Here is a 14,968-nt window from a genome sequence, read left to right on the forward strand (position 1 = left end):
CAGATGAGACACAGGATTTGAGATACCTAATCAACAAGGTCCATAAAAATCTCCTAAATCAAATTAGCAAGTAGAAAGACAATTGTGGCTAAAGAGATAAAGGACATCAAGAGGACACTGGATGAGCCCAAAGAAGAACTTAAAACCTTATTAGAAAAATAACAGACCTAATGGAAATAAAAGAAACCTCCTTGTCTGCCATAGAGTGGAACTGCCTTGGATTCCATTCCTCTATGGAGCACCTTCCTCCTTCCTCAGACCCCTCCTCATTTCTCACATACCTAATACTATCCTTTAATCCCCTGCCTATCCAGGGTTCCCAATTTGTGGTCCCTCCCAAATATAAATACTTACTAGTATTCTGAATTTTAGTGAGTTATATAAACTCTCTGTGCCACTGCCTTTTTATTTGTATGGTGTGGATAATCAAAGTAGCTACCCCATGGAGTTAATGTGACAACCTACTCTCAAGTGTTTGGAAAACAGATAGAAAGGCAGGCAGGCAGAATGACAAAGAGATAGATGGAGAGATGGAGGGGGGCAGATGGATGGATAGAATTATGTGGCAAATGTGGCAAAATGTTGAAAGTTGGTAGATCAGGGTATCTGGGTGGGGGATATGTTGCAGTTCTCTGCATATATTTTGTATTATTTTTGCAACTCTCCTATAAGTTTGAAATTATTTCAAAATAAAAAGTTAAAAAAAAAGATATACATGTAAAGTATTAAGTATAGCACCTGACCAATATCAGATAAATGTTAAATAACATTCTTCTGCTGGCTTTCTTCAGGTGTCCCCTTCTGCCTCAATCAAAACCAACCTATTTTGTGAACCATTCTTCACACTACTGGCTCTGGAATTTATCAAATTTAAAGCTAATAATCCTTTCTGTTCTGTACTTATAAAGAGTTGCTAAGATGAGCATTGCAGGTATTAGCAGGGGGTGGGTTTTTTTGTGAAAATGGAAGACTTGAAGTATTCCAAAACCACACCCCATAGGTACTCATGTACTGTATTTACTTCTAAAATGTGCATTATGGATAGTGATTGCCTTAATTTTCTATTGCTACACCAGCATATTACCATAAACTTAGCAGCTTGAAATCGCACACATTTAATATTAATATCTCACAGTTTCTGTGGATCAGGCATGCAACCACAGCTTAGCTGGGTGCTCTGCTCAGGGTCTCATGAGGCTACAATCAGGCTGTCGGTGGGCAGCCTTCTCATCTTAAGGTTAGACTTGGAAGGCTCTGCTTCCCAGACTCACTCAGGTTGTTGGCAGAATCCATTTCCTCACAGCTGGATGACGAAAGGCCCTACCTTCTTATGGGCTGTTGGTTGGAGGCCACCCTCAAGTTCTAGAGGCTGCCCTTAGCTCCCTGACATGTGGCCTTCACAGACAATTCACACCATGGCTGTTTGTTTCTTCAAGGCCAGCAGGAGAATTTCTTTCTCTAGACTGTTAGGACAGAGTCTTACATAACAGAACGTAATCATGGATGTGACATCCCATCACCTTTGCCATATTCTGAGGGTTAGAAGCAAGTCACAGCCCCCAGCCACATTCAAGTAACACCAGGGGGTCATCTTAGAATTCTACCTACCATAGTAATGAATGGAAATGAAGAGATAGAGAAGACCTCAGGCCTTCCATATTTTCTCTCCCCCCTACTCCACTTTCTCCCCTCTGCCCATTCTTCCCACCTCCCACCATTCCATTCCAGTCTTTTTACATAACCAACTAACAAAATCCTTTACAACTATTAATTTTCTCTCTGGCATGAAACTTATTTTATGAGAACACTGCTAATTCTCCTTGGGATTCATGGGTTACTTATCAACATAAGGAGGATATATTCATTTCCTATGGCTACTGTAACTAAATTACTACAAATTTAGTGCCTTTAAATAGCTCACAAATATTATTTTGCAGTACTGGAAATCTGAAATCCAAAATCAGTTTCTCTGGGCTGAAATTGAGGTGCAGCTGAGCCACACTTCCCCCAGAAGCTCTAAGGGGGAACCTGTTCATTTGCCTTTGTCAGCTTGCATTCTTGGTTTGTGGCCCTCTTCCTCAATCTTCAAAGCCAGCAGAGTGGCATCTTCAAATATCTCTCTCGGTTCTGTAGTAAAATCTTCTTCTACCTCCCTCTTATAAATGGAGGTGTAGTTGCATTTGGGGCCAACCCAGATAACCCAGGGTAATCTCCCCACTTCAAAATCCTTCACCAAAAGACATCTACAAAGTTGCTTTTGCCACAGGTTCCAGGAATTAAGAACTGGATGTCTTTGGGAGGTCATTATTCTGCTTACCAGAGAGGGATTTCTAAGCCTTTCTCTGAACCTCTTGAGAAGGATGAGTGGCCATGATGCAGAATTGTATTGATTTGATGCAGAACAACTGCAGTGTCGGAAGGCTCTGCTGGCTGCTCCACATTCCCAATTTAAAAGGCCTCCTAGTCAGATTCCCATAGAACTAGTAGACCCATGCTTGGAGAGCTCCAGTGAATGCCAGTGATGGAATTCAGAAAATTCTAGAGCTGAAAGAGCCTTCTGGGAAGTGAATGTGGCTCAAGCAATTGGGTTCCCATCTACCATATGGGAGGTCTAGGGTTGGTTCCATTCCCAGGGCCTCCTGGTGAAGGCAAGCTGGCCTGCATGATGAGATGGTGCACACAGAGGAGTGCTGGTCCATGTGGAAAGCTAGTGCAGCAAGACAACACAACAAAAAGAGACACAGAAGAGAGACAGTAAGAGACAGAGTGGACCAGGGAGCTGAGGTGGTTCTAGAGACTAAGCTCCTCTCTCCCACTCCGAAAGGTCCCAGGATCGGTTCCCGATACCACCTAAAGAGAAGACAAGCAGACACAGAAGGACACACAAAAAATGGACACAGAGAGCAGACAACAATGGGGGGAGGGGGGAGTGAGGATAAATAAATAAATCTTTAGAAGTTTTTTAAGAAAAGAAAGAGCCTCCTGAGACCATCTAGCCCCGTCCTTCTACCTTTGAAATGAGAAAACTGAAGCCCAGGGGAGAAAAGCAGGCTACTTAAAGTCAAATGTGTGGTTTGAGGACGATCTGAGGAGAGACACCAATCTCAGACACTCATGACACAACGCTTCCTCCTTATTTGAGTTTGGGGGGAGGTATTGAAGGAATCTGCCCCACCAGCCTTGAGCTCCATAAGGGCGCAGACCACCAGTCAGGAACCTTTCTACGAGGGGTCAGAGAATAAATATTTTAGGTTTTTCAGGCCGTGTGGTCTCTGTCATAACTACTCAGCTCTACCACTGTAGCTTAAAAGCAACCACAGATGATAGGTAAATGAATGGGTGTGGCTGTGTTTCAATAAAACTTTATTTACAAGAACAGGTAGTGAGCCAGATTTGGTTTGTGGGACATAGTTTGCTGAAGTCTGGCATAGATAACATCAGCATTCAGAAGACCTTACTATATGCTAAGGACTTAACTTGTGTGTTTCATTTAATCTTTTTTTTTAAAGAATTTAAAAAATTTTTTTCTCTCCCCTACCTCTCCCCCACCCCACCCCACCCTAGTTGTCTGCTCTCTTGTGTCCATATGCTGTGTGTTCTTCTGTGACTGCTTCTATCCTTACCAGCAGCACCGGGAATCTGTGTTTCTTTTTGTTGCATCATCTTGCTGTGTCAGCTCTCCGTGTTTGCGGCACCATTCTTGGGCAGGCTGCACTTGCTTTCACACTGGGCGGCTCTCCTTATGGGGCGCGCTCCTTGCGCGTGGGGCTCCCCTATATGGGGAACACCCCTGCATGGCAGGGCACTCCTTGCGCACATCAGCACTGCACATGGGCCAGCTCCACACAGGTCAAGGAGGTCCGGGGTTTGAACGCAGACCTCCCCTGAGGTAGGCAGACGCCCTAACCACTGGGCCAAGCCTGCTTCCCTGTTTAATCTTAACGACCACCTCTCACATAGCAGGTGTTACTATCTCCATTTTATGGAGGGAGGTGGTAACTTGCTTGTCGGTGACAGCTAGAATGACAATCCATACCCCCTCAATCCAGATCCTTTGTTTGTTTTTTTAACCTCTAGGCTGGTGGTTAAATCACCTGGGGAGCCTGTATGTAACACAGATGCCTGGACCCCACTCCACGTCATTTAGGTCAGATTCTCTGGGGGTATGACCTGAGCATCCACATTTTTTAACTGTCCCTGCAATTCTAAGGTGTTCCCAGATTTAAGGACCACTGCTCTGAGCTGTAATGCTTAGCTGTGGATTTAGCACAAAGATGGTGAGGAGGAGGATGCCAAAAGAGAGAAAGAAGGGAAGTAAGGTAAAGACACAATGGCATACAAAAATATACTGTTGTTGTTTTTTAATGGACTTTTAAAAATCCTCAAAATTTAACAAAAGCAATAAAACAGAGAAGATGGACAATTTGTACTATAAAAGGAATTTTTTGCTTGTCTGTAAGGATTGACAGTAGGCTCTTTTAACAAATACCTCTTTTTGGATGATCAAGTGTATACCTAGAGACCACTGATTGCTTACAAGAGTCTGGAGGTTGGGGGCAGAAGTTTTAAATATTAAAATGTTTGGTGCCACTGTCAGTTGATCATTAGCAAAAATGAAAATGTAGAACATCTCAAATTAAAGTGTGGACATAGGAAAGCATGTCTTGATCACCCAGATTTGGGACGTGCCTCTCCTCGACCTTGCTGACTACACCTGCATGCTCATGAGAAGTAAGAAAATTAGCACCAGTAAATTAGAGCAGGAGTGGGGCAATAACACCTGTTCAAAGGCCCCCCACATCCACCTTTAGGCTATAATTCCTCTCCCTCTACACAAGGGGAAACTTCCCCCTCAAAAGCCTGAGAATGGAAATAATTGCTTCCCAATCTATCCTGGTTCTTGGCAGGGGGTGGGGTGGGGAGCAGGTAATAGGAAAATGCTGCTGTTTCAAATCACTGAACCTAAATAGATTGGCTATGTCTCCTGTCAAGGATATATTAATGCCTTATGCCATTAAAACGCTTGTCATTTTTTCAAGTTTTTCATGACTTCTGATTTCACATTTGAACATAATGGGAAGAGAAAAAGTTTAAAGTAAGGACAGGAATAGCAGAGAGAAAACAATATTCATGTCATTTTTAGGGTTGACAGATTTAGCGAATAAAAATACAGGAAGTCCATTTAAAATATTACTTTTGGAAAACAATGAATAATTTTTAACATAAGTATGTTCCTGTGAAAATCTGGGACATACTTATACTAAAATTATTCATTGTTTATCTGAAATTCAAATTTAATTGGACATCCTCTATTTTATCTGGCAACCCTAGTCCCTCTCTAATCCACACTGAATTCCTTGGTTCCAGAATAAAAGCACATTTTGAATTTATGGTCATTTGATTGCAGTGACTACACTACTGTGGAGAAAGTCAGTTGTGGTTCCATTAGCATCACTCTGTAGCAAGAAAAATGTTGCATTTTCCAAAATTCCATGTGTTAAAGACAATACCACCAACTTTGTGACAGCAAATAAGGGGCAGAGGAAGGTGTGAACCTCAATGATCTTATCACAAAGCCCATGTGCATAAACACTGTAGTATAGTTCGAAACGTAGCAAGAAGTTCTTTTCATAGGGTAGTCATAGGTACTTCTTGTATCTTCTAACACTTGCTCCTCACAAACTTGCTCTCACTGGGCCAGATTTCTGTCAACACAACCTCCTTAGGGCAAATGGACACTGGGGAAACAGGGGTCCCTTCAGGTAGACACTTTCCTCTCTTGTCCTCAGAAGAAACTGGCCTGGGTTAATGTGCAGACATGTCCCACTCCATGCACTCTGAGAGGGGGAAGTCCTCACCCAACTTGGACTTGCTCCCATAAAATCTCAGGTATGACATTATTCCCTCTTTGACATGGGAATAATGGTAATACCTATTTCCAGGCTTGCTTGGTGCATTAGAGAGGTCATAAATGTGTGGAATGCTTAGAAGAGTGTTTCTTAGTTTCCTAGAGCTACCGTAACAAAGTATCACACACTCGATGGTTTAAAACTACAGAAATTCATTATCTAAGTCCTGAAGGCTAGAAATACAAAATCAGTGTCAACAGAGCCATGCTTCCTCTGAAATCTGCTGGGGAGAATCCTTTCTTGCCTCTCCTAGCTTCTGCTGTTTGCCAGCAACCATTGGTGTTCTTTGGCTCGTGACTGCATAACACCAATCCCTGCCTCCATTCTCCCCCTGCATGTCTGTAAGCAGCAAGGAGAAACAAGGATACATCTTCCACCCTTTGGAGGGAAATCACCTCAGCTAAATAACCAAGTTCATTGTTTACAAGTTTTGCCATATAACCAACATCAGAACACACTTTTACAAAGTTCTCTACCACTTATGACAAGGATAACTTTTCCTCCAGTTTCTAACAGCATATTCATATTTTCCTCCTAAGTCCTCACCAGAAGCATCTTTAACACTTATATTTCTAGTAACATTCTTTTCACAACATTCTCTAGATGCTTTTTCTACAGCTCTCCTTACCCCTGTTAGAGACCTCACCAGAATCACCTTTAATGTCTAAATTTCTGCCAATAGTTTCTTCAAGACAATCAAAGGTATTGGTTCAAGGTATTACCAAGTAATGTGTCCATTACACAGTTCCAAAGCCACATCCACATTGTAAATATTTGTTATCACAGCACCCCACTTCTGGTACCAAAAACATAATATGCTCAGTAAACGTTGGCCCTTACCCATGTGATCAGGGTGAGGGAGGTTTAACATCTAGGCCTGCATTTCTTCTCCCACCCTGAATTCTTCAAGACCACGAACAGCATTTCTCCAAAGATGTTAGCAGAGGAACAGACATCGTCCTCTTTTCTCTGCCCAAGGAAGGATAAGATGAACGCATAACTCTGTGAGGTTCCAGGCTCTTTGATAAGTCTTCTATGACTCAATTTTGAGACAAACAGAGCATACTTGGGCTAAAAGTGTCTACTTTGCACAAAAGAAAATCTGAGGGAAAAAATGTTGCAGGCAACTTTTTTCTCTGCAGCACTCCCTTGCATCTTGCTAAAAACAACGTGCAAATTTCTGAAAGAAATAGTTTCATTTATCATGAATGAGAGATACTTCATGCAACAGGTGTTTGTCCTTTGGAGTAGCCCAGCATCCAAACCTCCCATTTCATTAATTAATTCACTCAACTCTTATTTATTACGCAACTACCACCTACCACATGTCAGGCACTGTTCTTAGAAGTGTGGATTTAGCTGTGCTCTACCCTCGTGAAACAGATTCTAGTTGGGGCATACAGACAGTAAACAATATAGACAAGTAAACTATATCTTGGAACTATAAGAGCTATGGAAGAAAATGAAGGAGGTTTATCAGAGTTCCCCAGAGAAACAGAATAATATATATACATACATATATATGTGTATCTGTACATAAATACACACATATATACACATACACACATACAAACATATACATATAGATGAATATATACCATGCATAGGCATGTATATATGTAAACATAAATGTAAATACACATGAGACTTATTTTAAGGAATTGGCTCATTTGTGGGAACTGGCAAGTCCAAAATCCATAGGGGATGCTGGCAAGCTGGAGATTCACACAAGCACAGATGTTGTAGTTTTGTGTTTTTTTTTCCTTTTTTATTTATTTTTTTGTACCTTTTTTTGGTCTTTATTTTTAATGTTACATTCAAAAAATATGAGGTCCCCATATACCCCCCTCCGCCCATAACAACAACCTCCTCCATCATCATGAGACATTCATTGCATTTGGTGGATACATCTCTGAGTACTGCTGCACCTCTCCTCTTCTCTAAGAAACCTCAGTTTTTGCTCATAAGGCCTTCAGTTGAGTAGATGGGACCTACCCACATAATTGAGGATAATCCCCTTTACTTAAACTCAATTGTTGATGTTATTCACACCTACAAAATCCCTTTACAGCAACATCTAGACTAGTATTTGACCAAACAGCTCAGCACCATAGCATAGCCAAGTTGACACATGAAATTAACCTTCACAGGGATCAGAGATAAGGAGTGCTGGGAGGGAAGAGACTGCGTGGTAATGGAAATGGCTGCTGTCCTGGTTTGAATCTTTTGTGGACCCCATAAAATTATGTTCTTAAGCTCACCCATTCCTGTGCATGTAAGTCTACTGTATGTGGGATCTTTTGGTTAGAATCAGTGAAGGCTGTTTCAATTAGATCACTTGATTAGATCACTTCAGTTAATGGCTTTTGGATTGGATTGTGGAACCCAGGGTGGGTCCTTTTACTGGAGTCTTATATAAACTGAGCACTGAGAGCAGAGAGACACAGAGAAAGAGAACTGTAAGCTTTTACCTGTCATGAGAGGGGACTCCAGGAATGCAGCCGCAGAAAGAGAAACCCTGAGAGGCGGAGAGAGGCTGAAGGCTGAAATCAGCAGAGCAGCCCAAGCTGAAGCAAAAGGGAGAGAGGAGCAATGAGTGCAGCACCATTATGCCCTGCCATGTGCTTGACTGCCCACAGCTGAGCTCCGAGGGAAAGCATCTTTAGATGACACCACCATGTGCCTGATCACCTTTAGCTATAATTCAGTGAGAAAGCATCACTTAATGATGCCTTGATTTGGACATTTTCACTGTAAGATTTGCCCTAATAAATTCCCACTATAAAAGCCAACCCATGTCTGGAATTTTTGCATTGGCAGTCCTTAGTGAATTAAAACAGCTGCCTTTCAAAAATTTCTCCCACAGACATGGAAAGGAACGGGGCCTGCCCCTGACACCTGGTTGCTGGTTAGACTTGGAATCTGAACAGAATGTGTAGAGCAGTGACCTTCCAAGACATTCGTGTAGCTGAAGCAGACATAGGAGTGTAAGTATCCAGACACGCCAGCAGGGACACCCCAGGCAGTCTGGTCCTGAGGCCACATCTTGGCCACACCTTGCCTCCCTTGCTTCCTACTTTTTTTCTCCAAAACATAGATCCCTTGTCTGGTTAATTTCTACTGTTTGCAACCAGAAACTCAGATGAATATACTTCTGCTCGGGGGGATAAAAGATCAAATAAATGCTATATGTTGGAGTTTTAGAGTTATCTCTATACTCACAATTCCAGCTCTATGGAAAACAACCCAGAGAAGCATATCAATCTATGTAAAATTTTTCCTTAGACACTTCCCCAGGGAGGTGACACAGATAATGAAACAAGTGCCATCAGTTATTATTTGTTCCGGGCAAGGAGTGGAGGAGAGAAAGGAAAATTATATCCAAGACTGCAATAGTTCGGACATAAAGAAAAAGAAAAAGAGGATAATCAGGAGACCTGCTTGGATATTTTAAGCTCCCCATCTTGGTAATGGATTATCTTATACACACTGAGGATGTAATGGTTCCATGGGCTTTTTGTTCCCCTGAAGAACCAAGATTATGCATTTTCCCCTCTGCCAAAAACACAAAGAAAGCGGGAAACCAAAATGGGATATATGCAGTGGGGAAGAGAGTCAATTTCCTTCCCACCATGGGACCTCTCAGCAGGTAAATATTGATTACATTTTCCTGGTGCCTCAAGCCATTATTTCTGATACCACTGCCTGCTGCCAGATATGAATTTTCCCCCTCATCTCCATGGGGATATCAGATAGAGTGAGGAGGAAATTTTCCCTAAAGGAACCTGTCAGAAAGATACCTTCTAATTATGAGCATTTAATTCACTTGCCCAATACTGGTGTCCTTGGGAAATGACAGCAAGTGTCCAGCCTGAAGATAATTCTTCAGCTGATGCTACCTGCAGTTCAGAAAAACAAAGCATTGGGGTTGACCCAGAAGGGTAAGAAAAAGGCCAGAATCTGGTTGACAATTGGAAAGCGTGTTAGAGTCCTGATGCTGTCGGTTCTTCTATGAATTATAGATGCAGTCTCAGGGATCCACTGGGGAGCAGAGGTGTCAGGGGTGATAAGATGGCAGGCAGGTTATCCTGGACTCGGCAGGGGTTGGTGATTAAGCCTTGAGCCCCGTGCACAGTGTCTGACACTGTTGTGGCACAGTGGCAGTTACCCACTGTCAAAGCCTTCCTTAAGCAGAAATGTATACCAGGCAAGGTTTACGAGTATGGAGATCCCTTCCTGATTCTACCTCTGAGGTCATGAGTGGGAGAGAAGGGGAAATGTAGAGAATCTTGGCCTTATGCCCACACAAATACCTCCAACTGCAAAGCATAAACACCTGCCAACTTCCAAGTGCTCTAAGTAAAACGGCACAGAAGCTGGAATCTGATGGAACTAGTGATCCTGCCTTAGACTGGTTTCCTCCAGAAGAAGGCCCGGAGAAAAAGATTTCAATGTCAGTTATTTATTTGGGAAGGGGTTTCAGTGGTGGAGCGAGGAATCAAGTCAAGGACAGGAAGGCCACCAATACCAGGCTGTGTATTAAAAAAGATTACTGGTTTGGGAAACTGAGGCATAATCTCATTGGGAGATCTGGGAAAGCAAAAATCCTGGAATGCAAACCTGCAGGAGTTAAACACTCATTTCCCTACCTATCATCAGTTGAGGACTTCTTGGCACTTCCAAAGTGAAGTAAGCAACCTTCAGCACGTAAAGGGGAGTGTCCAGGAGACATGGGCGGAGTGCTAAGAGCATCTACTATAGCTTTATCCCGTACCCTTTAACTTTATCCTTTGTTAAAATCCTATATGCATATGTTGACCCATAAGTAGTAATTTAGTGTAGCAGTTTGGTATTATTTATGAATTCCAAAAATAGATATTGTATTATGTTTGTAAACCGGTCTGTTCCTCTGGGCATATTATTTGTATAGGATTCAGAGGTTTCACTTTTAGTTAATTAAATTATGATTAGGGCTTTGATTGGGCCATGTCAGAAAACCACACAGCACAGCAGAAAGAGGGGTTTTGAGTTTTGATGTTGGAGTTTTAATGCTGGAGCCCCAGGAAGTAAATACACAGAAAAGCAAGTAAGTGAAATAAGAAAGAAGGCTCCATTAGATACAGCAAAGACCCTGGGAAGAGACCAACCATTAGCCCGATAGTCTACAGTTGGCCTTGTGGAAAGAACAGAGCATCTGGGCCCAGAGAGAAATAAGCCCTGGGAGAGAGACAAGACTTATCCCAGGCTACTGCTGATATTGGAAGAAGCTGGAACCACGGAGCCTTAAGAGGAAGAGGAAGCCTGAACCCTTGCTGACATCAGCAGACATCTTGCTCCAACACATGGCAACAGACTTTGGTGAGGGAAGTAACTATACTTTATGGCCTAGGAACTGTAAGCTTCTACCCTGAATAAATACCCCTCATAAAAGTCAACAGATTTCTGGCATGAGCTCCCCTTTGGCTGACTAATACATTTAGTAAGGTCAAAAGACCTGCAGTTGTTACTGTGAAAAGAGTAGGGTCTATGTAAGCTACTTAGACTTTCTAGCCCAGTCTTTTCATCTGTCGCATAAGAAGGCAAGGACTTCCTTCCCACTTCCTAGGGTTTTAGCATCAGCCTGACTATGTCACCCCATCTCCAGCCATACTAAAACTATTCAACAATTTCCAATATCACTTAAGATTAAAATCAAATCCTTTATGGGGCCACAAAGCTTTGCATGTCTCCTTATCTCCCACCAACCTCCTCTCCCTCACTGTCTACTTTTCAAACCTCCTCTCATGACTCCTCTCATTCTCTGAGCTCAAGATGCAACGATCATCTCCCAATTCTTTGAAATCACCTTGCATCTTCCAACCACATGGTCTTTCAATGTGCAGTTTCCTCTGCTTGGAATGTTCACAATCACCACCACCACCATTACCACCATCCCTCTCCCTTGTCCACTCAGACTCATCCTGGGATCCTCAGTATATACATCACTCTTTCAGAGAAGCCTTCCTAACTGGAGTGCTTCTGGGTGAAAATTGCCACACCCTCTGTATGCATCAGGGCAGTCTTTTCAAAGAACAGAGTAGCGTTGCATCCAAAACCTAAAAGACAAGCACACTCTTTGACCCAACAATTTTGCATATAAGAAGTTGTTCTAAGCAAATGCTTCAGATGCATGTGAAAAAATCAAGGACGTTTATTTTCAGAATCGTTGGATTGGAAGGGAGGAGGGAGGGATGAAGGGAGGGAAAAGAACAGGGACAGGGAAACAAACCAAATATGCAACAATAGATAAATGGTTAATAAGTTATAGACACCCATCCAATGGAATACTACTTGGCCATAAAAAATGTTGATATATATGTATTAATGACATGGAAAGAGGCTCATGGTATGTCCCCAATTTGAAAACCAGGTCACAGAAGAGTTGGTTCAGTAGAATCTCAAATTTAGTGTGTGTGAGAGAGAAAGAGAGAAAGAGAGAGAGAGAGAAAGGATATGTGTCTGCAGAGTTAACCAAATATTTGGAGATATTTAAACTGGTTCCTAGGAAGTGGATGTGGCTCAAGCAATTGGGTACCTACCTACCACATGGGAGGTCCCAGGTTCAGTTCCTAGTGCCTCCTAAAGAAGAGTGCAAGACAGCAAGCTAATGTGATGTGCTGGTGTGGTGAGCCAATGCAACAAGATGATGCAATGAGATGACCCAATGAAGAGACACAAAGAGGAAACACAATGAAAGATACAATAAGCAGGGAAAACACAATGAGAGATACAACAAGCAGGGAGCAGAGATGGTTCAAGCAATTGGACACCTCTGTCCTGCATGGGAGGTCCCAGGTTCAGTTCCAGGTGCCTCCTAAAAAGAAGACGAGCACAAAATGAATGGACAGAGAGAGCAGACAGTGAGCACAAACAAAGAGGGAGGGGGCAATAAATAATAAGATAAATAAAATTTTTAAAAACTGGTTCCCTCCCTCCCTGCTCCTCTTTCTGCTCCACATCTGTGTCATCTAAGTTTTATACATCAAACTTTATAAAAGGCTCATGGGGGAAGGAGGAAGAGAAAATAGCGTTGACATACCTAAACATCCAAATTGCCCTTTCAATAAGCCACATTTTTGATGGAAAGAAAAACAGCAAACCTGGGACTGACCACAGTGAAGCAGAGCTACTCAAGTCTAGAGAAAATTTGCAACTGGTTCCCCCTCTTCACTTTTTTCCTCTTTGACTTGTAGCTATACTGGACAACGGCTCCCCTTTAACTCTTTCCTCTTCCCATCCACAACTCCATGTAATTCCAAGTTCCAGTGAAATCAAATCAAAAAGGCAATACAGAAAACCACACCCACAAACTAAGAGTTTCTCCATCTTTCACACTCAGGATAATCCTCCAAGGTTGCAGCTAATTTGCTAACCCTGGGATGCCTCCCCAAAGCCCAGCTAGTATCCCCTTTCCTTGGCCTCCCTGCAGCGCTATCCTGAGGAGTTACCATCTTACAAGCAGGGTGCAGGGCATTCAGAATCGAAAGGAGATAAGCATATGTTTATGCAAGCTAAAAAATTGTCCTATATGGAACAGAGTCAAAATAAATCAATAAAAGCAGTTTCAGACATGCACTGCAGAGAGAAACTCTTAATTACTGGTATTACCATTGATATCTATTCATTTGAGACTTTTGTTCAGTAAAGGCAATTGCTTTATCCTGTTATATAACTGAAATCGAGAATTTATAAAAGAAGAAAAATGTTCTCAGCTCAAATTCAGACAAAAGGATTGAAGGAAAATGAGACAAGTGAAATTTTCTGGGGATTTACTGAGACAAATCAGCTCAGAGAAGAATATGAACCTGCCCATTTTCATCCAACCATCACCCATTCCCACATGGTTGTATTTTCTGCATGTAAATTTCAAATTTGAAAGAGCCCAGATAGAGACCCATTTAAGAGACACCTCCACAATCAAAAAGTTCCCTCCTTATCAAAAGGGATTTATGTTCTTAGTTCAGTCTTTTGAAATTATACATCATAAAACCACAAAGCCTAATGACCAGGAGTAAGAGCCCAGTAGTCACAGGGACCTGGGTTCAAGACCCATTTCTGCCTCATCATAGCTGAGTGAAGTTGGCAGATTTCTGGGGGGCTCCAAGCATATGTAAGCAGGATATAATACTAGTCCCTACCTTGGAGGTGTGTGAGGATTAAAGCCAAATCTGCACTCCATCCGTCAGCATCTAATCAGGGAAGAGAAACTGCCTAAGCATTTAAGCAACAGGATTTTAATGCAGGGAATTATTTACATGGGTGATAAAGGGCTGAGATGCTAAATGGGACAATGGGGCAAACAAACCAGGGTGGGGCCTAAGGGAGTGTCAAAAACCTGAATCATTTAGATAAATACTATTGTGTGTGTGTGTTCTCTCTGGTTTTTTTTCCTTTTGCATTTGTTTTTTGTCTTTATTTTTTTTAATGTTACAGTCAAAAAATATGAGGTCCCCATATACCCCCCAACCCCCTCACCCCACTCCTCCCATAACAACAACCTCCTCCATCATCATGGGACAGTCATTGCACTTGGTGAATACATCTCTGAGCACCGCTGCAACACATGGTCAATGGTCCACGTTATAGTTTACATTCTCCCCCAGTCCACCCAGTGGGCCATGGGAGGACATACAATGTCCAGTAACTGTCCCTGCAGTACCACCCAGGACAACTTCAAGTCATTAAAATGCCCCCACATCCCATCTCTCTTCCCACTCCCTATTTTAATGCCATGTTTTCAAAAGTCAAAATGGACATGGAAAATACTCCATGATGAACGAAATTTCAAAATGTTTAATAAAGACAAGATCCAGCTATGTCCTTGCACAGCTCAGCCTCATTCCCCCTCACCCTAATCCTGGCCCTGCTAGAGATTAACCGCAGGAGTCCCCTGCAACCCCGAGGACAAGGGGAGGGAAAAGGGGCACTCTGGAGCCCAGGGACAAAGCTGGGCTGCCTTGTGAAATCCAGAGCCAGAGGACACACAGCTTCTGTCTGGAGATGCCACAGGAGCCAGAGAG

Source organism: Dasypus novemcinctus, chromosome 23 (genome assembly GCF_030445035.2).
Source record: "Dasypus novemcinctus isolate mDasNov1 chromosome 23, mDasNov1.1.hap2, whole genome shotgun sequence".
Classification (NCBI taxonomy): Eukaryota; Metazoa; Chordata; class Mammalia; order Cingulata; family Dasypodidae; genus Dasypus; species Dasypus novemcinctus.